At 42.2% G+C, this 26,156-nt stretch overlaps 1 pseudogene; it reads right to left on the bottom strand.

Annotated features, from left to right (window-relative positions):
* Positions 1 to 26,156, bottom strand: part of LOC130124541 (T cell receptor alpha chain MC.7.G5-like) — a 34,874-nt pseudogene extending 8,718 nt beyond the window's left edge.

Below are 26,156 nucleotides of genomic sequence, written 5' to 3'. Positions count from 1 at the left end.
TTTTTTCTATGTGAGTGTGCTCACTTTTTTGCTTCTTTGGAAATCTACATGTCTTTTATAAGACTCGTGCAAAAACTAAAAGAAAGTGTATCTTATTTCAGATGATGTATTTATCTGTTTACACTTAGGCACAATAATTCAACAAATCCAGATTAACATCTTCTTGCAAGATATAAACAAAAAAAAGACTTAATTGCTTGAAAATGAGTCAAAATAGCTGGCAAAGCACCAAAAGGCAAAATGTTCAAGAAAATTATTAAAAAATACCTTGCTGAAAAGAAATGTTGCTGTTGCATTTATGTAAAAGCAAACTTGATTAAAGAAAAAGATACTGGTCATTTGTTCTGTTTTGTTGTGATTTTTCTTTGATATATACAGTCTTGGTCTTGTCTCGGTCTCGAACTCCAAATGTCTTGGTCTTGTCTTGGTCTCGACCTCCAAATGTCTTGGTCTTGTCTCGGTCTCGATACTCTCTAGTCTCGATAATGTCTTGGTCTCGGTTGGTGCGGTCTTGACTACAACACTAGTAACAGTACAAGTAAGATTACAGCAACACCTGCCAGCTTCAGATGGGCTCGTTTTCATCTTGTGCCTTTGTCATCTGCAATATTGTTTTTGGTGTAAAATGATGTAGCGTGAGGTCCAGCATTCATCAGCCCTTCATGGCTTCATCCTCACTCTGGCCTCCAGAAGTACACATCATCTTTATGCTTTGATTTGTTTCTTTCATGGTAACGAGTCTCATGATAAACCTCCAGAGGCCTCCCCAAATATTCTCCCTGTTTGACCAGTCGTCCCCCCCCCCCGCTACATTTAAACTGATGGGCTTACAAACCTCTTCAGACACCAACCAGAATGGGACTGGTTAAAAGATCATCTTCTTCTACATATTGTTGTTAAAAAACCTGACTTGTGTATAATAACTGGCTTTTCCCTCTTATTCAACTTACCAGATATGACAAACAACTGGGTCCCGGCTCCAAAAGTCATGTTATCAGCACCTCCTCCCCACACACCGTGTTTGACTGCTAACTGAAAACCAAGGTCTCCTCAACCTCCCATGACAAGGTCAGTTGTCTTGTATCCTCAACAAATAATCATGAAAACAAAACAAATCCCCTGGATTATTACTGGCCACAAAGCTTTCTGTACCAGTAAACACACTGGTCATTCTACTGACGTGTTTCTACCAGCAGTTTGGCTCCAGGACCAAAGTTGCTCCTGTAGCCCATGTCAAGCTACCTGCTCTGCTCATCGGCATGAAACCAAGCCAACATTATCCACATGAAATGAAACAAACACAAAGAGAATTTAACAAGAGATGAGACATTTCCTCAGCATCAACCCCACCACATCCAGCAGTTCATTCAGAGCTTCATCCATGTCAAACCCAGCATTTATCACCCCCACACACATGAACCTTCTGTCCCCCACATGTTTTAGGGCTCCAACACACGACTCTGACTCGCCACTGGAGACTAAATATTCTGCAACTCTTCCAGGGCTCCCAGTGTTCCCAGTACCGCTTACACCACCTACACCACCAGCCTCTAAAGTCCACTGTGTGTATGTATTTATATATATATATATATATATATATATCTTAAATGTTTATCTCTTATGTATTTCTATATTTTCTCATGCTAAGTGCAGTGATAGGAATTTTTAAGTCTTATGAATATGTTTTATGAATTAACTTGGATTTATTTTGTGCCTGTTGGTTCTTCCATGACATAATCTTGCTCTCTTAAAACCAGTTTTACCACAGGTGTCCATGTTAATGTTCATCTGTTTTCATTTTATTTGACGCCACCTCAAATATAAGGAACGTCTGATGTGTCAAAACAGAAAGTCGTTGCAGTTTGTGTGTAGTTTTTGGACTTACCAGTGTCCACAATCAGTTTTGTCCCTCTGCCAAAGTGAAGCTTGTCCCCTGACTATTCACACGACATCACTGACTGTGACAAATACTGACCCTCCATCAAACGCTCATAGAAGCCATCACATGGAAAGAACAATAAAAACAAAAGCACTTCTCCAGTCTGCAGGAGTCAAACTTCACTCCACTTTCCCCACATGACGATATGTCCCCAGCTCAACATTTCCCCAGCGCCCGTCCATATTCTGACTCTCTAAAACTGAAGTTAAAGCAGAAGTTTATTGTCCCCTGAGCCTGACTATATTTCAGTCTGGGTAAGATGACCAGTAGGACAGAAATAACTCACTTAGCTGAACTTTTAAACTGATTCCTGGTCCAAAGGTGAGCTTGTCAACTGCAGCAGACGGCCACACTGCTCCAGTCCAGCACAAAAACCTTCCTCATCTCTGCAGCAAGCTAACACAGACACTGTTTCTACCAAGACACATAGGATTAGCACTCTTCACTATGACATTATATCATCCACCTCCTCTTCTCACGGACTAAATGTTCATATACAACTTGTTTGCTATTCCCAAAATATCACGACACCATCATTCTGTTACAAGTATGATGCATGTCAACGTGTTGATGAATGAGGACGTTGTTGAGGACTTCCACTCAGATTGTCTGTTTTAGTACTATTAGACTAGAGATGGTTAAGTTACATAAGCTGTATACAACATTTCCTCTGTGACTGGGTCCTTTATAAGTATTTAGGTGTGGTTAATAGTTGTACAATACCCTCCCCACTGGGACCACTACCATCACCACTATTGATGGTTATGTGGGTAAGACTTATCATGCCCTGTACACCCTTTAATTAGCATGGGTACTATGACTACTGGTATTATCCCCTGCTGATATTACCAGTAAAACCACTACTGCTAGCCTCACTGCTTCTGCTGTCTTTGACCAGTGCACTTGCTGCTTCTGTTGCCAGAACAACCAGCACTAGATTACGTTTAGCAATACTAACATTTAACTTGGTCTAGCACTCCTTATGGTAAAACATTCTCCATCTGCTCTTCTACAAAGTACTGGCCTCTGATAAACCGTCATTTACAAAAGATACTGACCCAAATCCATGTTGCTGCCATGCTTGTGTTAAAAATTAACTCCAGTACGAGGTCATCATCTCCTGCTGGACGGAGGAGTAACATGTGAAAAGACATCCGGCGTATCTGACTCCCTGCAGATGGATTGGATTGGGCAGCCCGTCACCATTCAGCTCCCGTCATGATCAGTCAGTAGAAATGCTCATTCTACAGACACATAGCTTAAAAGTAAGTTGCACTGTGACGTGCAGGAAGTAGGCACAACAGCTTCTCACCAACATCGTGCCTCCGGTGACCCGTTGGCCTGTATTCTCCACACCACGCTTCACCTGTGACCTCTATTTGGGGCATGACCCTATACATCTACATCACAGTCTCATTCTTTAGAAAAGAAAACACTTCCCTGGTTCTCTATTTTTAAAATGTGTCAAGGGAGATCCTACAGGTTCACTTCTTTTTTACAAAACAGAAAATGAGCTGCTTTGCAGTATGACTGAAGTTTAATGATGAAGAAAGGTTCACAGGGAGAACTTTTTTTTTTGGTTGTACGTCCACTAAAAGAAAAAGTAAAGAGCACAAGAAGGCATGGCACTGAGTAAGAGACAAGTTTCAACCAAACCCTATTCATCAGGCAGCATGCAATGATTTAAATGACTCATGATAAATCAAGCACCCCATTAATAATAATAACTTTATTTATAGAACACTTTTCTAAAACAATGTTACAAAGTGCTTCACAAGGAAATAAAACCAGACAAGGCAAAAATAAGAGTAAGACCAAATAACTAAGAGTAAAAATAAAAATAATATAAACAAATAGAAAAGACAACTTGGAGATTGGTTTGTAGTTACTTAAGGACAGGGGATCTAAATTAGGTTTCTCCAGCAATGGTTGAACAATGGCATGCTTAAAACTATGTGGAAAAAAAACAGAGGCCAGAGAAATATGAAAAATTTGCAGAATAACAGGCTGATAAGTGCAAATACCTCCTTGAGCAGCTTGGTGGGAATGATGTCTAAGATATAAATCTTATGTAAAAGCTTTCATAAAAACAAAAGCTTTATGATGAGATAAAAAACAAAAACAAAAAAACAACTACAGACCTGGTTTGTCTTAGTTCAATAGGAAGGGGGTTCCATATTGTGGGGGTTCTATTAGCAAAAGCCCAATCACTCTTTGTAAAAAACCGAGACCTTGGAATAACCAGCAGGGCTCCATCTGTACATCTTAATTGTCGAGAGGATGTTTACCAGGTCAATAAATTAGAAATGTATGTAGGAATATTAGAAATGTATTAGAAATGTATTTAAAGCCTTAAACTGGAGCAATACAATTTTAAAATCAATTCAACATGTATCAGGGAAGTCAGTGTATGGAAGCAATTACAGGACTGATATGGTCATGCCTCTTTGACCTGGTAATGAGCCGAGCAGTGGCATTTTGTACCAAGTGCAGATGGTGGAGGGAGCCCTGATACCAGAATAAAGTGCTTTACAATATTCAATCTGAGAATAGATAAAAACATGTCCAACTTTTTGCAGATCGGCAATTGACAAAAATGACCTAGTTTTGGATATTGTCTTGAGTTGGAGAAAGCATGACTAAACATGTTTTATTTGATTATCAAAACCGACGTTAGCATTGAATGTTACCCCAGGATTCCTAGCAGCCTGCTTAAAACTACTTGACAGACCACGAAGATTAGTTACAAAAGTGCTGACGGGGTTTTATGGACATTTTCGGACATCCAGGATTTAATGCCAGAGGGTCAAGCTGTGAGATTTGCTAGGGCGCCAGGATCTGTGGGTTTTAGTGGCATGTATAACTGAGGGTCATCCGCATAAAAATGGTAAAGTACGTCATGATTTTGAATGACCTGGCCAAGGGGCAGCATGTATATAGAAAAGATAAGGGGGCCAAGAACTGAGCCTTGATGGACACCATAACTCTACTGAGCCATCTAGGGAGCAACGTTACCCAGAACAACAGAAAAGGTTCTTTTGGTGAGGTAAGAGTGTAATAAACTAAGAGCCAAGCCCTTGATGCCAACCCAAGCCTCTAAATGATGTAAGAGGATTTTGTAATCGACTGTGTCAAAGGCAGCACTTATGTGGAGAAGACGAGAAGTGGAAGAACCATTAATGACAGAATCAATTACCCTAAAGAAAACGTTAGGATTGTGGTTATTCTTGATATTAGTTCAGAGAAGTATGCTGATCTCGCATCCTTAGCTGCCTTCTGGTAAATTAACATTTGGTTTTAAGGGCATTGTGTGCCAACTCAGACTTGTTGACCTTCTATTGTCATTCAAATTTTCTACAGAGTCTTCTAAAGGCAAGAGTCTGATTTTTATTTCCTAGTTTTAAATGATGCAATTTGGTGGAGGATGGATAGGCAGTGATCATTGAATGAATTTCACAGTGCATTTGGATTAATTAAGTAGCTGCATCATCAGACTGGACAATTGGATACTTCCTATTGCAATTCAAGGGACTGGGTTTAAATTCCTTGTGTAGCTCAAGAAACAAGGCACCAACTCTGCCATAGTTCTGACTGTCACACTAAACCCATACCCGAACAGTTCTGCAAGATATCTTGTGTTAAAGACTCAAATAGAGGTTTGATATTATATTCAGCTAACGTGTGCCTGGTACTTTGACTGATCAGCAGCTGTTTGTTGATAAATAATGCCAAAAGAGATTAAAGTGCGTTGTTTTCAGATGGTTTTTAAATTGGTTGTCATTGTGTTGAAAATTCATTAAAACAAAGCAGGAAGAAAAAAACCTCACAAAAACAAATTCAACAAGTTCATCTAGAGGTGATAGAGATCAGCAAGAATCCAGCAGAGGGCAGCATCCCATCAGATGTTTACCAGCAGTTGGCTCTCCGTTTCATTCATACACAATTTAGTGCTGTGAAAATGTATATGTGTGTTTTATGAAACCTACATGAACATTCACATTTACTGGTGTGGCGTTGGGTTGCAATGAAAACCCTCAATCACATGGTTCTCTATAACTTGTTATATATGCATTTGAAATTACAGGAAATAAAGCAAATAAACTTTTCTGACTGCCCTCTATTCATCATATCATCTCTATAGTCATGTATGATATTCTAGAAATGCGCATTTTATCTTCTGCAATGACACTGGGGTTTGGAGTCTTTGCTGGTCGGTGGTCATGTTGTCAGTCTAAGAATTTAAACTCATGCAACACCGTCAATGATTTGGAGACTCACTAGATGATGGATGAGTGAACAAGCAGGATATCACATACAGATAATCCATTGCCAATAATCTGAAGTGATCAACAAATCCACACATCAAACTCAACGAATAAATCTCCTTATACATCAGATTCTTTGTCACATGTTTGATAAGGAGTAGGAGGAAGTATACACTTATTTTGTCCCTACCCCTGATCAACTACTCTTAGTTAATTCAGCTACTATACATTACAAAAGGAAGAAGAAAGCAGAAAAAAATATGTCAATAAAATAATTTCTACATATAAAAAAACCCCTAACATCACTCGGTGTCATATGAAGGAAAACGAAAGGGGAAAGAATGTAATTGGGAATATTTAAAGAAAAGTAAAACTTTAACAGTTAACACAACTCTTCATCATCCCTATATCTTTTTTAAATATTGTTTTATTAAAGTCTTCAACATACAAACACATCGGCAATGCCAGTATACTGTATAACAACAGAGCAGGCTAACAACAGTACACACAAACACGTCAAAGACAATGAGAACAAAACAAGGAAACAGGAATACTAAATTAAAAAGAGACAAAACAAATAAAACATAAATAAAAATAAAATAAGATAAAATAAAATAAAGTAAATAAAATAAAATAAAACCAAGTAAATAAAATAGATAAAATAAAACAAATACAAATAAGATAAATAAAACATAATAAAATAAAGTAAAGTAAAGTAAATAAAAAATAGTTAAAATAAAATAATAATAATAAAATGAAATAAGTTTAAATACAATAAAATAGGACAATAGAATTTTCCAGGGGTTAAATTAGTTTAAATTGTTCTATAGTACAGAATGATTGTTGGGCATTTCTGTTTTTCATACATTTTAGAGATGTGTAAAATGTCCCCAGTTGGTTTTTAAAGGCTGCTAAACAGGGTTGTGTTGTGTAAGGGAGAGGGGGACATGCTTCCATGTTGTGTTTCTATTACAAGTCCCTTGTCTTGCAGGAAAGTGGTCACCTGGTTCTCCACACACATCACTTCCTGGTGGTTGAGTTCTCTGCCGTATAGATCTGGTCTCAGTGCTGCGGCGTACTGTCGGTTAACCTCCACAGACAATACTGTCGTTCATCTCGTGTATTGTTCCAGGTCATCCATGCGGTCTTCTAGAAGGACAGTTTTATCATCCCTCTCGTTGCTCAGCTCCCTTAGGGCTTTAATTTCGTCCATCTCGTCCTCAAGAAGGCTGTGTTTGTCCTGTTGGTCTTGGAGCGATTGATTTAGCTGACCAGTTTTTTGAAAACAACTCATGTGAACTATTTTAGATTTAATCAAAGAAAAATAATTTGAATGCTAATGAGAAACGGATAAAACAAAAAAGGCACAGAGTAATGTGTTGTACAGACGCATGTTCACTCCACACAGAGCACTGTCAGCTGAGACCAACAAGAACACTTGTTGAAGTGTTTCTTGGAAGCTGAAGCTGCTTCCAGATCGTAATCTGCAGGTTTGGCTTTTCAGTTAAAATGTGGTTTCATCTGCTGTGCCGGCCTACAGCATGCAACATTACCTACATGCACAACACAATAACTACAGACACACAATATCAGAGGCCATGACAACCCATTTCCTTAACCAGCTTCTTACTGGAAGCAGTGAGGTCCTGTGCATTTTTAACCACAGGACTGAAAGTGCTTTACATGAAATGACTGCATCAGTGACGGTGGCTTTAACTACCGACACAAAACACCAACCACAGACAATATTATCTACAGACACGACATGAACTACAGACTGTAGGATGATATGGAAAATACCATTACCATGATATCTGCTGACGTATGTAAACCACCATGTTTAAGAACCCAGCTGAGAGTCAGCACACTGAGCTGTGTGGTAATGTAAAGTACAACATCCACCCAAGACTGGTTTTACATAATACTTCCTGAAACATTTCACACCTCATTTTAGGAGACATTTCAGCTGACCGCTTCTCATTATCACTTTAGACAACAAAAGCAACAATGCTGTGTTATTGGCCATCCTACAGACACACAGCATTATTTACAGACCTGAAATAAGCAGCTGACTAATACAGACAAATGATACTGACGCCAGTTTGACAAATGATCTCGACCGGAGTCACAATCACATCAGGAAAAACACATTCTTCCCCTGAGAAGCTGTGAACCCACACGACACAGCCACCACTCACACACAGCCTGATTACCCACATGTACATGTGGGTTCTTAAAAGAACTTGAAATGTTCTGCACCGTTTGATGCAGAACCCCTCAGCAGAACTTTTAGCCACTGACCAGTTACATCCTGTTAAAGCCCCTTTGGATTAAACCCACTACTTTTTATTTATTTGTTGATATATTAATATCTACTGCATCCATATAAGTGTATTTGCTCAGAGGACGTTGGTACTTTCAGAAGGACTGCTGGGAAATGAAATACCTGCTTGATTAAATGAGAAGACTTCACTGAGCGATCCCGTCAATATTAGACATGGTGATAAACTCCAAGTCAAAGCGGATGAACACATTTGTTGAACAGGACTCAGGAAAGTACCATAACGTAGGTTTGGAGCCGTGTGGAGGTTTTGGGGATGTTGGATCTGGATCGACCGCTAGAGACCAACACTTGGACAGTGAGCAGAACATTTAAAAGCAGGGCTTTGACGAGCAACCCTCTCAACCCGTTCACCAGCAGCACCGCGAGTTGGGCCTGATATATTCTGCACAGCAAAAGAGTCATTTTACTCTCCAGCCCAAAGAGACAAACAGCGAACAAACCACTTTCCCCGTCTCTACTTTCTGTGGAATCACTTACATCCACACACCTCTTCCTCACAGAAGTTCACTTGAAAATAAAGCAGCACAATCAGCTCTGAGAGACTGGCCCTGCTGACCAGACAACATGTAAAACCATTTGAAAACGTCATTAAAACTTTGGCTTTCCAACAAAGCAGCAGTGATTTAATCAGGGAAATAGAAGTGTGTACATTTTAAGAAGCTCCTGTTTTCAAATCACATTTACTAAGACAAGTTCTTTAGGTCACTAGTTACAAAAGCTAAGTCTTTAATATAGCCATCCACCACTTTTCCATCATTCATCCATGATCATTCTCTCTGTGCCACTGCTGTCAGAACTAGTTGTTTCAGTGTGCATAAAGAGTTTAAATCAGGAATCCAACAGGTTATCAATACTCTGATTAAATTCACATTGTTTGGGGGCTGTGCAATTTCAGAGATTTATCATTTCCAAAGTGATTAGAGAATGTTGAGGCTATTATAAGGTGGTCTGTTGATACCTTTCCCTTGTCTGGACTTTAGAGTTTCATGTCCTATTCTGCCATCTCCACCAGGACTAACCTGACAACTAAACATTTAAAATATAACATACAATTATTTCCCCTGTTCTCAACTGAATAAATAAACCAACATACAGAAAAAAGTCTTTCCTTACCTTTTCGTTGGACTGTGAGACGGATGGGCTCACCGAAGATAATACTCCACCCTCCCCCTGTAGCACAGTATTAGAGCACCCTACAAAAACCCTCCTTCAGCAGACGTCTCTAATTAAATGGACATGATCTATTGTAATATCTGGACTGTGCTGTGTGACACGGAGTGAATTATCAGCACAGCCTAGATGTTGAGTTTCAAGGTTTAAAAAACACAGGACTTGAAATGTTTCTACTCAGTAAAACACGACGGATCTTAACAAGGTTTGTGTTCAGCAGTTATTCTACCATTTAACCAGCAGGGAATATTTAACCAAGACAAAGAGCTGCTTTCTCTGACGAGTCTGGATGAAATGAGGACCCTTCCAGGCTCTTACCAATGGAAGGACATGGGGAGGTTTCTGCTGAGCTCCGTCTGAACATTCAGTCCCCTGTTTCTCAGGGGTCCCCACAGCAGATGTTATGATATGTATGAAACCCACACGGAGAGAAAAGCCCCGACAGAAACTCTGTGGTGGTTTCTGAAAGGCAAGACAGATGAGAAAAGGAAGAGACACGTGTTTGATTCCCATGTAGACGTTACACAGGGTAAAACACATCAGAGGTGATGCTAAACAGGAGGATGTATTTGATAACAGTCTCTGGAATTGTCCTGAAAGAGTGTTTTGGTAAACGTGCAGTAATATGCTGTCTGCAAACTGAAGAGTTATTTCATAAGAAAGCTGAACTGAGATGTTTCAGGGACAAACTTCCCCCTTTTACTGCTTTTTACAGTTTGTCTGTGAATGTTCTCATTAATCCAGGTCATGGTTCTCCAAAGGAGTTGAATCAAGTGCAACTGGACTTGGTATATATCCGTGAAGACGGTTCGCCTCTCATCCAAGAGGCTTCCTCAGTTTGTGCCTTTCTGAGTAGACCAAGCTAGTCTGACTGGCTGCTGATGAGACTCAGCATTTATCCTCTTTGGAGTCGTTGTCAGAGCTATAGATGTCCATGGCTCTTTGTGTCCCGATGTTTACCAACGCCCATCACTAACAGAACCGTAGATATGCGTGGCTCTCCTGTCCTCCGATGTCCAGCCGCGCCCGTCGCCATCGGAGCTGTTGATATGCATGTTTAGCAGCGACGGTGGTTGGGGGTGTTAGTCTCGACTTCATTGTTCAGTAGTCATGAGAGTGGTTGGAGCCGTTAGTGAGCGACTGTTGTTCTTGGAGGCTAGGCTTCTTGAGTCTCCTGGGTAGAGATGAAAGGACGGCATTGTAAGTGGGAGATAGGTGGTGTAGCAGACCTCCTCCTCTGTTGAGGGATGGTTTTCCAATTTGGCATAGATGGCTTCCTTCACCCCTCTTTCAAACCATCTATCTTCTCTGTCCAAAATGTGTACGTTGCTGTCCTGGAAGGAGTGTGTCTTCTCCATTAGGTGTAGATAGACTGCTGAGTCTTGCCCTGAGGAGTTTGGCCTTCTGTGTTGGGCCATCCGTTTGTGTAGTGGTTGTTTGGTTTCTCCTATGTACAGGTCAGTGCACTCCTCATTGCATTGTACGGCATACACCAGACTGCTTTTTTGGTTGTGTGGTACATGGTCTTTGAGATGAACCAGTCTTTTTCGGAGTGTGTTGCTGGGTTTGAAGTAACTATACAAAAAAAAAAAAAAAAAAAAACGAAAACATTTGACTCACCAGTGTTGTCTATTTGAAGACAAAATCCATTCTCCTTTGTCTAGATGAAGCGGTCGATCACACGTCATAGAGCACTCCTTTGGCTTTTAAATCCACCAGAATGTCCTTTGACAATGGAGGCCAATCCTGTGAGTCGTGTCTGTCCCGTTGTATTCCCGGAATACATTTTATTATTTTAAGTGCTAAAAATGTACCTTTCAACAGATGCTGTGGAAACTGTCACAGCTAAACAAGTGAAATGCCGAACATACGTCTTGAAAATGGTGTGACTAATAAAACTGCCACCACATCATTCACGAGCATAGCCGGCCCGTCGTATAGGCGAAATAGGCAGTCGCCTAGGGCCCCGAAACAACGGTAGGGCCCCGAAACAACGGTAGGGCCCCTGAAACAACGGCAGGGCCCTGAAACGGTTAAAATAATAATTAAAAAAATTAACATATAATAATCGCCGTGTTGCTCAATGTCCAAGATAAACGCTGTGACTGGTGAAATGAGGTGTCTGCAGAGATGATTGAATAATTTCTGGCGAATCACCTAATTTCACCAGTCACCTGACTGGGGTGTGGGCCGGGCTGGGCTGGGTGGGCTAGATCAGTGGTTCTCAACCTTTTTGGGGTCCTGGACCCCCTGCGTGTTTTTGATCTACCCTGAGGACCCCTCCACCTGATCTCGGGGGAGGGGGGTTTCAATTTGATAGAAACAGTAGAAACTGCATTTTAAATTGCATTATAGCATTTATTCATTCTTTGGGGCAAAAATAAGAGCTTTCAGTTGTAACTTAGATATAGTTAACAAAACAGAATTCTTATGCAGTAACTTTCAGATATATGTAACAAAACAGAATATGTATTCAGTAACTTTCAGATATATGTAACAACAGCATTTTTATGCAGTAACTTTTAACCATGCAAACGGGAGCGAGATCTCTTATTAAAATACAATAAATTACACTTGTGAAACAGATGTAATTAGAGAAAAAAGTCCTGTTAGCCTTTATAGTTTAGGTAGATAAAGGTCTCAGTCACATTTGAATAAAATAATCCCATTTCTATAAATGTCATAGGATCTTTTTTTAAAGATATTTTATTTTCACGGACCCCTTGCAATTACACCACGGACCACTAGGGGTCCGCGGACCCCCGGTTGAGAAACACTGGGCTAGATCATAAACGCAACGGTCATCTCAAATATGTCGTGTAGGCAGTACCCCTCTGGCGCCCAAAAAAGAACATGTAAAAAAGAAGATGAAGAAAAACAAGGCCAAAGTAGAGGCTTGTATGTCCTTGAATTTCATTATTTAGTTAGTGGTTAGCACAACTGGCTAAGCAGCAACGTTGTTAGCTAGCTAGCCAGCTAGATCTAGCTACCATCCATCATCATCAGTATTAACTTAAGTTATAGCTAGTAGCCTAGTGTGCAGTAATAATAGAAGTAACATTAACTGTATGTAGAAATATGGCAGGAAGGATCATTTATTATGGGAAATAGCATTGTTTGCCTGAAATCAAGTTATGCTAGAGAAGATTAGCATGGCCCCTGCACAAGGATGACTTGCAGACGGTGGTCCGGACTTTGAAAAGCCCGCCTGCCTACTTTCTGTCCCCTCGTATCTAGCTAGTGCTAGCTAGCTAGGTAATTTAGCGGAGATACAGAGAGCAAGGCCAAAGTACCCGCTTGGTGCATAAACTGCAACAGTGACTAGCATAACTAGCCAAGCTGGGTTTTTTTTTTAACCAGACAGAATGGCGAGTGGTCTTAAAACATCACTATAGAACGTCTAGATTTTAGGCGATTTGTAGGGGACTGGCGCCGCTCAGTGGATGCTTGTGCAACTACACTCCATTGACTTCCATTCACTCGCGAAAATTGGCTTAAAGTTACATACTGTAGTCCTAGAACCAGGCATTGAGGGTAGTGAGTGGGAAGGATAGGGGCTCAGTTCTCCCTATTACAAGGCAGTGTTCCATCAAAATAATTCTGAAGCTGTTATTTTAAGATAAAAATGTTACCTAGTGCTTCAATTTACTCGACAATGGCTAAATTTACCTTCCATTGGCAAGTATATAGGGTTCATTTTTAACCTTGGCTTCTGTATTCCTGTAGGAGCTTTGTTGAAATTTCTTAGTGGGTCCCCACCCACCTCCCCAAGTGTCTCCAACTACTGCTGTTGGTGAGTAATGGTTCAAAATACTGTGTTATTTGTGTGACATTGCAGATGTCCAGTATGTCCGTTTTAGGTAAAGGTTTTCTGGTTATTATACATTATCTTATACTGTATGTCTGTTTGAAGGTCCTTCTACTCAAAAGGACCCTGACTCAGGTCCTTCTACTCAAAGGGACCCTGAGCCAGGTCCTTCTACTCGAGGGGACCCTGAGCCAGGTCCTTCTACTGAAGTTTGTCCTACTACTGCTGGTAAGAGAAAAATAATGTTTCATAGTCTACACTGTGTTATATCATGTCATGTGTGACATTGCAGGACATTTGTAGTGTCTTATGTCTACTTGAAGGTCCTTCTACTCAGGCTGTACCTGAAACAGACCTCACCCACCCACCTCCTGTCCCAGCTGCCAGCCAAGCTCAACCTTCTAACCCAGCTGACTGGCCCTCTGTCTTATCAGACACAGTAAGAGCTGATGTTGTAAGCAAAGGTCCACTATAGCCTAAATCTGACTACACCTTCCCCAAAAGAGAAGATAGCAGTGCATGCCACCACCACTACTTCTTTTGAACATTGGTAAATGGTGAGAAAATGAGTAGAAGCTGGTTAACTTATTCCCCCAAAAGCAATGCACTTTTTTATTTTTGCTGCAAATTGTTTTCTCCAAAAGAGTATAATTTAGTCAAATGGGGGGGAAGTGATTGGAAGAATGCACAATCTATCTTGAAAAGCCATGAGAGTTCTCCTGAACACACCAAGCATATGGCAGCCTGGAAGGATTTAGAGTTGCGTCTCAAAAAGGGGAAGACTATAGACAGGCAGGACATGTTACTACTAGAGGCTGAGAAGAGGTGTTAGAAGGATGTTCTTACTCATTTAGTGGCCATTAGCCAATCTCTAGCACAGAGAAACCTCACTTTAAGAGGATCAAGTGACGCAATGTACCAGCCAGACAACGGTAACTTTTTGAAAGAGGTGGAACTTCTTGCTAAGTTTCATCCTGTAATACAGCAACATATTGCAAGGGTGCAAAGTGCAGTTGGATATCATCCACATTACATAGGGAAAACTGTTCAGAATGAACTAATTGCAGCAATGAGTAGCAAAGTAATGGAAGAAATTGTGACCGAAATCAAACCAGCCAAATACTTCTCAATCATATTAGATTGCACCCCAGATTGAAGCCACCAAGAACAAATGTCTGCAATCATTCAAATAGTCTGTTTCAGTGACATGCCAGAGATCAAGGAACATTTCATTGGTTTTCTTGTGGCAGACGAAAGCACTGGTGAAAATTTGACAAACCTCCTACTCAAAAGGTTAAATGAACACAATCTCCCCTTTGGTGACTGCAGAGGTCAGGCTTACAATAATGGATCGAACATGTGTGGGAAACACAAGGGTGTACAGGCCAGACACTTAGAAGTCAATCCCCAAGCCTTTTTTGTGCACTGTGGGGCACATACCCTGAACTTAGTTGTTTCTGATGCAGCCAAAGCCTCCACAGATGCAGTTAGCTACTTTGGATACCTCCAAAAGATCTATGTCCTTTTTTCAGCAAGTGTTCAGAGATGGGCAATCCTGAAAAAACATGTTACAATTAGTGTGAAATCCTGGGCAGAAACTAGGTGGGAGAGCAGAATCAAAAGTGTAGAGGCTCTACGCTATCAGGCTGCAGAGGTAAGGGAGGCCCTCTTGGAGGTGAGGGATAAGGCCTCTGATGGAAACATCAGGATTGGAGCTCAGTCTTTGGCAGAAGAAGTGGGCTCATACCGTTGTTCTGTTTGCTTAGTTGTGTGGTATGACATTCTAGCAAAGATCCAGCATGTCAGCTAACTTATGCAGTCATCTGAAATGCAGTTAGATGTAGCTGTTGGTCTGCTCAGGGACACACAGAGATTCCTTGCTGACTACAGAGTCACTGGTTTTGCATCGTCGTAAGCCTGCGCTATCACTTTATCTCTCTGCTGCTCTCCCTTCTATCACTTTATCTCTCTGCTGCTCTCCCTTCTATCACTTTATAGCTCTGCTGCTCTCCCTTCTATCACTTTATCTCTCTGCTGTTCTCCCTTCTATCACTTTATCTCTCTGCTGTTCTCCCTTCTATCACTTTATCTCTCTGCTGCTCTCCCTTCTATCACTTTATCTCTCTGCTGCTCTCCCTTCTATCACTATATCTCTCTGCTGTTCTCCCTTCTATCACTTTATCTCTCTGCTGCTCTCCCTTCTATCACTTTATCTCTCTGTTGCTCTCCCTTCTATCACTTTATCTCGCTGTTGCTCTCCCTTCTATCACTTTATCTCTGCTGCTCTCTCCCTTCTATCACTTTATAGCTCTGCTGTTCTCCCTTCTATCACTTTATCTCTGCTGCTCTCCCTTCTATCACTTTATCTCTCTGCTGCTCTCCCTTCTATCACATTATCTCTCTGCTGCTCTCCCTTCTATCACTTTATCTCTGCTGCTCTCCCTTCTATCGCTTTATCTCTCTGCTGCTCTCCCTTCTATCACTTTATCTCTCTGCTACTCTCCCTTCTATCGCTTTATCTCTCCGCTGCTCTCCCTTCTATCACTTTATCTCTCTGTTGCTCTCCCTTCTATCGCTTTATCTATCTGTTGCTCTCCCTTCTATCACTTTATCTCTCTGCTGCTCTCCCTTCTATCACATTATCTCTCTGCTGCTCCCCCTTCTATCACTTTATCTCTCTGCTGCTCTCCCTTCTATCACTTTATCTCTCTGCTGCTCTCCCTTCTATCACATTATCTCTCTGCTGCTCTCCCTTCTATCACTTTATCTCTGCTGCTCTCCCTTCTATCACTTTATCTCTCTGCTGCTCTCCCTTCTATCACTTTATCTCTCTGCTGCTCTCCCTTCTATCACTTTATCTCTCTGTTGCTCTCCCTTCTATCACTTTATCTCTCTGTTGCTCTCCCTTCTATCACTTTATCTCTGCTGCTCTCTCCCTTCTATCACTTTATAGCTCTGCTGTTCTCCCTTCTATCACTTTATCTCTCTGCTAATCTCCCTTCTATCACTTTATCTCTCTGCTGTTCTCCCTTCTATCACTTTATCTCTCTGCTGCTCTCCCTTCTATCACTTTATCTCTCTGCTGTTCTCCCTTCTATCACTTTATCTCTCTGCTGCTCTCCCTTCTATCACTTTATCTCTCTGCTGCTCTCCCTTCTATCACTATATCTCTCTGCTGTTCTCCCTTCTATCACTTTATCTCTCTGCTGCTCTCCCTTCTATCACTTTATCTCTCTGCTGCTCTCCCTTCTATCACTTTATCTCTCTGCTGCTCTCCCTTTTATCACTTTATCTCTCTGCTGCTCTCCCTTCTATCACTTTATCTCTCTGCTGCTCTCCCTTCTATCACTTTATCTCTCTGCTGCTCTCCCTTCTATCACTTTATCTCTCTGTTGCTCTCCCTTCTATCACTTTATCTGTCTGTTGCTCTCCCTTCTATCACTTTATCTCTGCTGCTCTCTCCCTTCTATCACTTTATAGCTCTGCTGTTCTCCCTTCTATCACTTTATCTCTGCTGCTCTCCCTTCTATCACTTTATCTCTCTGCTGCTCTCCCTTCTATCACATTATCTCTCTGCTGCTCTCCCTTCTATCGCTTTAGCTCTCTGCTGCTCTCCCTTCTATCACTTTATTTCTCTGCTGCTCTCCCTTCTATCGCTTTATCTCTCTGCTGCTCTCCCTTCTATCACTTTATCTCTCTGTTGCTCTCCCTTCTATCGCTTTATCTCTCTGTTGCTCTCCCTTCTATCACTTTATCTCTCTGCTGCTCTCCCTTCTATCACATTATCTCTCTGCTGCTCTCCCTTCTATCACTTTATCTCTCTGCTGCTCTCCCTTCTATCACTTTATCTCTCTGTTGCTCTCCCTTCTATCACTTTATCTCTCTGTTGCTCTCCCTTCTATCACTTTATCTCTCTGCTGCTCTCTCCCTTCTATCACTTTATAGCTCTGCTGTTCTCCCTTCTATCACTTTATCTCTGCTGCTCTCCCTTCTATCACTTTATCTCTCTGCTGCTCTCCCTTCTATCACATTATCTCTCTGCTGCCCTCCCTTCAATCACTTTATCTCTGCCGCTCTCCCTTCTATCACTTTATCTCTCTGCTGCTCTCCCTTCTATCACTTTATCTCTCTGCTGCTCTCCCTTCTATCGCTTTATCTCTCTGCTGCTCTCCCTTCTATCACTTTATCTCTCTGCTGCTCTCTCCCTTCTATCACTTTATAGCTCTGCTGCTCTCCCTTCTATCACTTTATCTCTGCTGCTCTCCCTTCTATCACTTTATCTCTCTGCTGTTCTCCCTTCTATCACCTTATCTCTCTGCTGATCTCCCTTCTATCACTTTATCTCTCTGCTGCTCTCCCTTCTATCACTTTATCTCTCTGCTGATCTCCCTTCTATCACTTTATCTCTGCTGCTCTCCCTTCTATCACTTTATCTCTGCTGCTCTCTCCCTTCTATCACTTTATCTCTCTGCTGCTCTCCCTTCTATCACTTTATCTCTCTGCTGCTCTCCTTTCTATCGCTTTATCTCTCTGCTGCTCTTCCTTCTATCACTTTATAGCTCTGCTGCTCTCCCTTCTATCACTTTATCTCTCTGTTGCTCTCCCTTCTATCACTTTATAGCTCTGCTGCTCTCCCTTCTATCACTTTATCTCTCTGTTGCTCTCCCTTCTATCACTTTATCTCTCTGCTGCTCTCCCTTCTATCACTTTATCTCTCTGCTGCTCTCCCTTCTATCACATTATCTCTCTGCTGCTCTCCCTTCTATCACATTATCTCTCTGCTGCTCTCCCTTCTATCACTTTATCTCTGCTGCTCTCCCTTCTATCACTTTATCTCTCTGCTGCTCTCCCTTCTATCACTTTATCTCTCTGCTGCTCTCCCTTCTATCACTTTATCTCTCTGCTGCTCTCCCTTCTCTGGCAGGATGTGTTCTAACGGATGGAGAATTGATGCGGCAGCAGTCTCGGCATTGGCAGTCTGTATGGCAGTAAAACTGTAAACGCTCCTGAACCTGCTGTGATTTGTCAGTATAACGTAGTACAAGTACTAACCGAGACTGCCTTGATGCATCAGTGGTTTCGTCAGCCTGACTGGCCAGAAAGTCTGCGTTTTTAATCTCATCTAATATGTACTCTCGCATGATCCCCAACATGCAATCCAGCAGTTCATTCTGAATGATATTGGATGTACCTTTAAACACGGTTGCCTTTTCCAAATGTTGTTCCAACACGCTGTCCAATTCAGCAGCAAAATCCACTAGTCCGATAAAAACCCCAGGGTCGGCAGTGTCACTGCTCTCATCATGGCCACATAATCCAAGTTCATATGGTTTGGACGACATCTCTCCATCTCTTCACCTAACGTTATTCTACTGGAGTCAACTGTTCTAGGCTAGCGCGCTCTGTAAGACTGACTGAGCCATGCAATGCACAGAGAGAGGGGGGAAATAAGGCCAATCCATCCTGGTAATTTGGCCAAAAATGGAGAAACAAAACACAAGCTTGTTTCATTTGTAACTTTTTAATACATACAATTATAATTTTAAGTACATTCACTTACTCATGAAAATAATAAAAATAATAATAGTGTTCTCTGAAGGGCCCCTGTCCGTGCTGGGCCCTTGGCATCATCCTAACCCCCCTCCACATTACGGCGCCCCAGGTTGCAAGCAATGTTTTTTCATCAGTTATCACACTGTTCCATGATAATGCATGCTTTATGTAAATATAACAATTGAATTTTATACACACACGGCACCACAATTTAAAAAATAATTTGTTACCATACTTATTTTCCAATTGGAACTGTAGGTAAGGCGGCGCCCTAGCGCCCTTAGTGGACGACACGCCACTGGAAAGAACTTCCAGAGGGGTGGTGCAGCGCCCCCACTCCACCCTTCTAAACACAGAGTACACACACGGTGTCCACAAAGGACTGGGATACAATGATACAGCTGGGTTGTGACCACTGTGAGGGTTGTGTGACTGTGATTACTTGTCAGACTCATGTATTTGTGTGACTTGTGATCGTGTGTGAGATCATTGTGATTGTAATAACTACATTGTGGGTCTTTGTGTGTGGTTGTTTGTGTGACTGGTGGAGTCTGGTGTAGAGCATTTGGATCCTGTGCCAGAAAACGTTTCATTAAACTTCATTAAACTTCATTAAATAACAGCCTGTCAGAATAAATGCAGGTCTCTAAGAGAACTCTGTGTGTGTGTGTGTGTGTGTGTGTGTGTGTGTGTGTGTGTGTGTCCGGTGTGTGTGTGTGTGTGTGTGTGTGTGTGTGTGTGTGTGTGTGTGTGTGTGTGTGTGTGTGTGTGTGAGGGAAAGAAAATGTAATATTCCAGTAAAGTAATGTGAACATAAATACATGTAACTGTGTTTGTCTAGTGTGTTACTGCAGCATGTCAGTAAATGTGTATTGATAGCAGGTGTGAAGTATTCTGCTTCTACTCAGTACTAATACTAATTACTAACAAGTACTAATATTTTTAACATCACACTTCATAATTAATCTGGAGAGTAAACAACAGTTTTTGAGGGTCACATTTCAATTGTTCAGTGAATGGAAATAAGCATGAAAAGAAAAAGTAACTGTGATAAAGCATGAATTAACATGAATTAACACGAATTAACATTAATTAACATTAATTAACACGAATTAACACAAGTTAGCAGAATCCATCTGAGAGAAAGCTGTGGTTTGATCACCACTTCCCTTCTCTCTGAAGAAGACTGAGATATTTGGCTCCAAGTTTTTGTAAAGACTCTTCTAGACTTTCTATCACTGTGGGTCTTCCCAGACTATCTGTCACTGTGCGTACCAGAACACAGCAGTAGAGAGCAGTGTCTGCCAGGGTTACATCTGTTATGGTGAGTTTAGTTGACATGTGAGATGTTATGGTTTGGTAACGAGGATCAGGGATGTTTCCCCATGTGCTCGCTGTCCCGGCTCCTTTAAAGAGGATAAACTGAGGTGCCTGGTTAGGATGTTGTCTGAACCAGTAAAGTCCAACACCAGCATCACTTGTCTGGTAAGAGCATGTCAGGGTGACAGATTCTCCTTCTCTTCCATTGACTTCCTGTTTTTCAGGAGAGATGCTGTGCTGTCCAGCTATCATCCCTGGAAACAAGTAGAGAAAATGAAGCTATTAGACTGACATTGTCCATGAGGGTTGGAGGAGAAGACAGTGGAGAAACTCTTCATAACGTGATGAAAACTGTTCCTATTCATGTAAATAAGAGAATAAAAGGTGTTTTATCATCATCTAAATCTTCTTCCAAACTACCACCTATAAGATGTGGAAATATCCAAGAAGGTGCTGCAGTGAAAAGGTGTCGTGGTGGTAATTCAGTGAGTTAGTGTGGGCTTTGTGTGTTGGTTGTTGTCCATATTGAGCCTGCTGGTGATGGTAAATGTGTGTGTCTGCTTGTCAGCCTGTATGGTCAGAGTCAGTGTGCAGCAGGTTGTCATGGTGACAGCAGACTCACCTGTTAGTACAGAAAGGAACCAGATGAGATGGAGCAGCATGCTGCTGTTAGTTCAGCTGTCTCTTTAGTTGCACTGTGGACTTTACCAGTCCTTCCTGCTAACGTCCTCCCCTCATAGTGTGTCTGGCTCCTCCTATTCACCCACTGTTCACACCAACCTCCTCACTACTCCTCACATGCCAGCCAACCTCTGTGTCCTTCACTAGACCCACTAGCAGCTGTTTTACTGCATGTCCACATGGCTCTTCTGCTGCTGCTGCTGCTGCCTTCATTTACTCCATTCATCTCATATGGCTGCTTTGTGTGGGAGACGGTGTTGGATTTAATGGGGTTTTATTCTCAGTCCAGTTAAATCTCTCATAAAACCTGGATGACTTCTACAACACAATGGCCTGTTACTGATTTTGTTGAGAGCAGAATTTCATCTCACTCAGATTTGGACCGAACATGAATGTTTTGTTGCTACAAAAGTGTTTTTGTTTTAAATGATCAATTTGTATTAATCAGAACCAGAACACTTGATTCATCCCGAGGGGAAATTGGGTTCTAGTACAGACACTCACGCTCCAGTAAGAAAAAACTAGAAACTAACAAGATACAAGATAACAAGAAAGTAGAAACAAATAGAAACAAGAAAACAGAAACAAATAGAAATAACAGATACAATAAGAAATAGAAATAAGAACAAAATACATCAACAAGCATGGAGCACATACCAGCCTATCTATACTGCACTAGCGCAGCACACCACCACAGCACAAACACCCCCCGGCAGGGTGAAACAGGTGAGGGGCAGTCCAGTGGCCGTTACCTCATTCTTGATAGACCCTCCAAAGGTTTGTGTAGTAGGTTCTGCAGTTTCCTGTCACTGTGGGCCTCAGAGCACAGTAGTACACAGCAGAGTCAGACAGCTGCAGACTCTGGATCTTCAGAGGAACTGATCTTGAGCTGGAATCCAGACTGGAATCAGATCTCTCCTTGAACCCGTCCTCTGTGTCCCCTGATCCATAAGAATAGGGTCTCAGAATGAATGTGGGCGTGTCGTCTGCAGCCTGTCTGTACCAGTAAAGAGATGGACTGGTGTGACTGGTGACAGTCCAGTGTTACTGTCTCTCCCTCACTAACAGTCACACCTCCTTTGGGTTGGAGCTCGTTGTCTTTCTGAGCTCTGCATTCTGTGGGACAACAACAGACGGTGTCAGTGTGAGGAAAAGAATCAACAAGACAAAGTTCAGATTAATAACAAGCAAACCAAGAGTTGTGTCCTACCAAAGGTTCAGACAGTACAACACATGTTACATCATATTCCTGTTGAGGGGAATTGTCTTTAAAACAATGAACACGTGTTATTATTCAACTTCTACAACAGCATCAAACATTTATCTACCTGTCTTTTAATCAGGATTTGGTTTGTTTGGTTGTGTGTTTCTAACTGGAGTGGACGTGAAACAAGTGTAACGTGTTGTGAATAACATGCACATTAAAAAGTACAGTCATCATTGTGAGTGTAAAGTTGTCTTTAGTTGTGGAATTATGATAACAAAACTTCTGCCTTTTGCTAATCACTGGATTATTTGGACAGAAACACTCTGAGACAAACGAAGAGGACACTAAGATCTGAGTTATCACACCAAACTCCACCAGCATGGAAACCAAACTTAAAGGTCTGTAGTCTACCAGTCAAACGTTCATGTGTGTAACTATTGTCACACAAAGGGTTTATGTCAGACCACCTCCACTCCCAGACAGCATCCGGATGTGGGCCACTTCAGGCAGTGATGCAGCACTGGTGGTCTTCTTCTGGCCCTGACAAAATGGATGTGAGCCTGAAGTGGCCCACATGTATAACAGCAAACATGGCCCAAATATGCCACATCACATGTGGGCCTTTGGTGGCAAAGCTGCGGTGCTCTGGGCAACATGTAGTCTGGATGTGAGCCTGCAGCGCCCCGTGTGGTAAATGGGGAATATGGCCCAAATATCACAAAACAAATATGGCCACCTTTGGCAAACATGCAGCATTGCTGTGGCTTGGTTCTGGCCCAGATCTGGCAAACAGGAGCGGACCGCCCCAGTACCATCACTCCACGTGGTATATGGTGCCGGATGAAGTGCCGGGTGTGGGACGGGTCCGGGCCACAGCAGCTTTGCTGTCTGGGTAACGTTGTTAAAGTTAGTCTCAGTGCTAGTTTCTTTCCACAAGCCCTCAGGTTGCTGAGCAGCTGACACCCCCATATGCACCGTATATTGTGGTGTTGTCATGGACTGTGTATTGTGTACATAATGTGTACATTCTGTGTACATGGTCCATGTAGGGTTGAGATGTCGATAGAAAGGACAGAACCGAGCTGACTCTGAATAAAGAGTGTGTAGCTTAGAAGTCAACGCTGCTGTGTGTCCTCCCCTCAACACACCGATTTACATGTAGAAATAACCTTCATACATTAAACCAGACTGTCATGTGTCTGGTCAAACGGTCCCATCACTACACACGGCGACGTGTGCCGGGCAGCCTCATTAAATGGAAGACTTGTAGTCCTGTAGAGGACACACTGTCTTCTCTACTCACTGTCTTTTATCTGATAGGACATGTTTTTACTTTCAATAAGTCAGGGGTGGATCTTTTCTGAGCTCCACTCATATCATCTACCTGCCTCATCCACACTGTAAAAACACTACACACAGTTGTGTGCTTGTGACATCACTAATCCTGTGTTGAAGGGCACTTTGAAGTGCTTAACGTTGTGGCTCTGCCCTGTAGGACAGAGCTGCTGTGGGCGGGAACTCGCGTCTGCCAATCTGAAATGTCAGCAATCTGATTGGTCATGTGGGGCCTCCAGCAGAAAGCAGCAGCATCTGACCGGAAGCTGTTATTTATCATTGTTATTGTTATCATCACCACATTCCTCCTCTGGTGCTCTTCCTGAGGTTTCTCCATCGCTGTTGTTCTCCTGACGTCACTGCCAGCTGTTTCCAGCTTCCACCTTCGGGGGAGGCGAGAGAGGCGATTCAAGATGGCGACCTGTGTGGTTGGTGGGTGGTGGGAAGGCTTGTTCCTGCAACCTTGATGCCTGTCTTAGCTTATGACAACCTCTTGTATTCTGCTGCATCTGCTAAATGTCTTCAGGCCACTGACCCGGTCTACCATGGTGCACTGAGCTTGATCACAGACTGAAAGGCTCTGCCTCGTCACTGCACGCTTCATTCCAGGGGGAGCTGGCCTGCACTACACATGTGTAGGCTTAGCCACTGCTCTCTCTTCATATATAAGGCCATTCTTGGCCTTTTGCCTACTTGTGTAGTTGTGTGTGTAGGAGCAATGCTGCAGGACGTCCCCCGTGCTGCCATATTGTCCTACTGTCCATTCCTAATGTGCACACTGGAATGGGAATGAAGGCTTTCAGCTATTTTGACTGTTTTTCCTGGAATTGTCTCCAAAGGAGCTAAAATGGGTCAACCTGGTGGCCCTGAATGACTTCAAGTTAATGAAGTTGAAAACCCGAGAGGCAGAGTTTCTGTCCTGCCTTGGTTTTAACACTGTAAATGCATATATAGATACCCTGTTCTTCACCTATATTGCAGTCCACTGTTTGTGTTGTGTTTGTGTGTGTGTGTGTGTGTGTGTGTGTGTGTGTGTGTCTGCTGCTGCCTCCCGTGGCCAGGGCACTCTTGTAAAAGACATTTCTAATCTCGGTGAGTTTCTTCCCTGGTTGAATCAAATTAAATATCACTGTTTTTTAAGGAAACATTCTCCTTTTATCACGAAACCAAACATTTACTCCTTCATGTACGGATCATCAAAATATTTCTCTGGCATTCAGTTGGGTTCAAAGAGCTCGAGGTAACGAAACAAACCAGTTGTTGCCCGTTTGGTTGGAGACGGACCTGAGAGTTAATGAGAATGAAACTGGGTCGTTAGAAGTCAAGCAACTGTTTATGTTTCCGGTTGAGTGCTGTTGGGATATAGTATATTTAGGGCTGCAACGGAGTATTTTCATTATCGCTTAATCCAAAACATGATCTACAAAATAAACAGTTTGTAATTTAGTTAATGAAATGTCAACAGAGATGTCTACCTGTCATGTCCTGAAACACTCGAGTCTGACCAGCAGCCAAAAAAGCCCTACGTGTTGATGTCATACTGATGTGAGTCAGAGGAAGACGAGCCCATCTTAGCATTTGTACTGCTGCCACAGGCCAACATTTGGTCTTCCTACTGACAAATAACTAACATGACTGAATGGTTATACAATTATACTCCATTAGAGAGAGTCAAAACCAGACGGGAAATAGATGTGAAAGAAGATCTGACCTTTGACCGGGGCTCCTGTTTCTCAGGAATACTTGTTCCGTTAATTATCAGGGTGAAAACTGACGACCTCTTACTATTGGATGCTGTCATGCAGTTGATGTAAAAATGAACTTAAGCGATTTAGAAGATCTGAGATGTTTACAGAGACAGAATTCTCTCTTTAGGACAGTTAAATACAGGCCTGACCTTTGACCTTCCCACTGTTGATGCCCAAATAATTCTTATTTTACAGTTGGTCTCATTACAAGTGTGCACGTGTCAGGTGAAATAAACATCAGCGATGCTTCACTACAAGCAGAACCTGCAGGAGCTACTTAGGATGTTGCAAGTTTCTCCTCTTGGTGGTATTCCTTGGTGGAAGGGTGGTCAGAACATTCATGTTGTGGTGAACCCTCCTGCATCTTCAGCAGGTATGTCAGGGTCACAAGTGTTTCGCCCCTTAGCCTGTACGCCTCACCTGAGTGGGGCAGCAAAGACCAAATTAGCCTTCACCTGCAGAAGGGCTCCAACTGTGGGCTCTCATCAACCACAACCATCTTGAGCTGGTCTCAGCTGCCGTGGGTATCTCACCAATGGCTTGCCTCAGCTGTCTGGTTTCCAAACCCATCTTCTGCAGGAAGTAGAGCAATGATGTTGCTGGGAAACCACAGCTGCTGACCTTGATGGGGAACAAGGTTGGGTACCATCCTTTGACGAAAGCTTCATCAATTAAATCCTGGTACTTGGCTTTCTCCTGTTGGTGAGAGATGGCTAGCCTGTCCTCCCAGGGCACTGTGAGTTCGGCTACTAAGATAGTTTTTGTGCTGCTGGATAGAAGTACCAT

This window comes from Lampris incognitus, chromosome 14 (assembly GCF_029633865.1).
Source record: "Lampris incognitus isolate fLamInc1 chromosome 14, fLamInc1.hap2, whole genome shotgun sequence".
NCBI classification, from domain to species: domain Eukaryota; kingdom Metazoa; phylum Chordata; class Actinopteri; order Lampriformes; family Lampridae; genus Lampris; species Lampris incognitus.
Note: the sequence above shows the minus strand (reverse complement) of the source record. Positions and strands in the feature narration are given on the sequence as shown.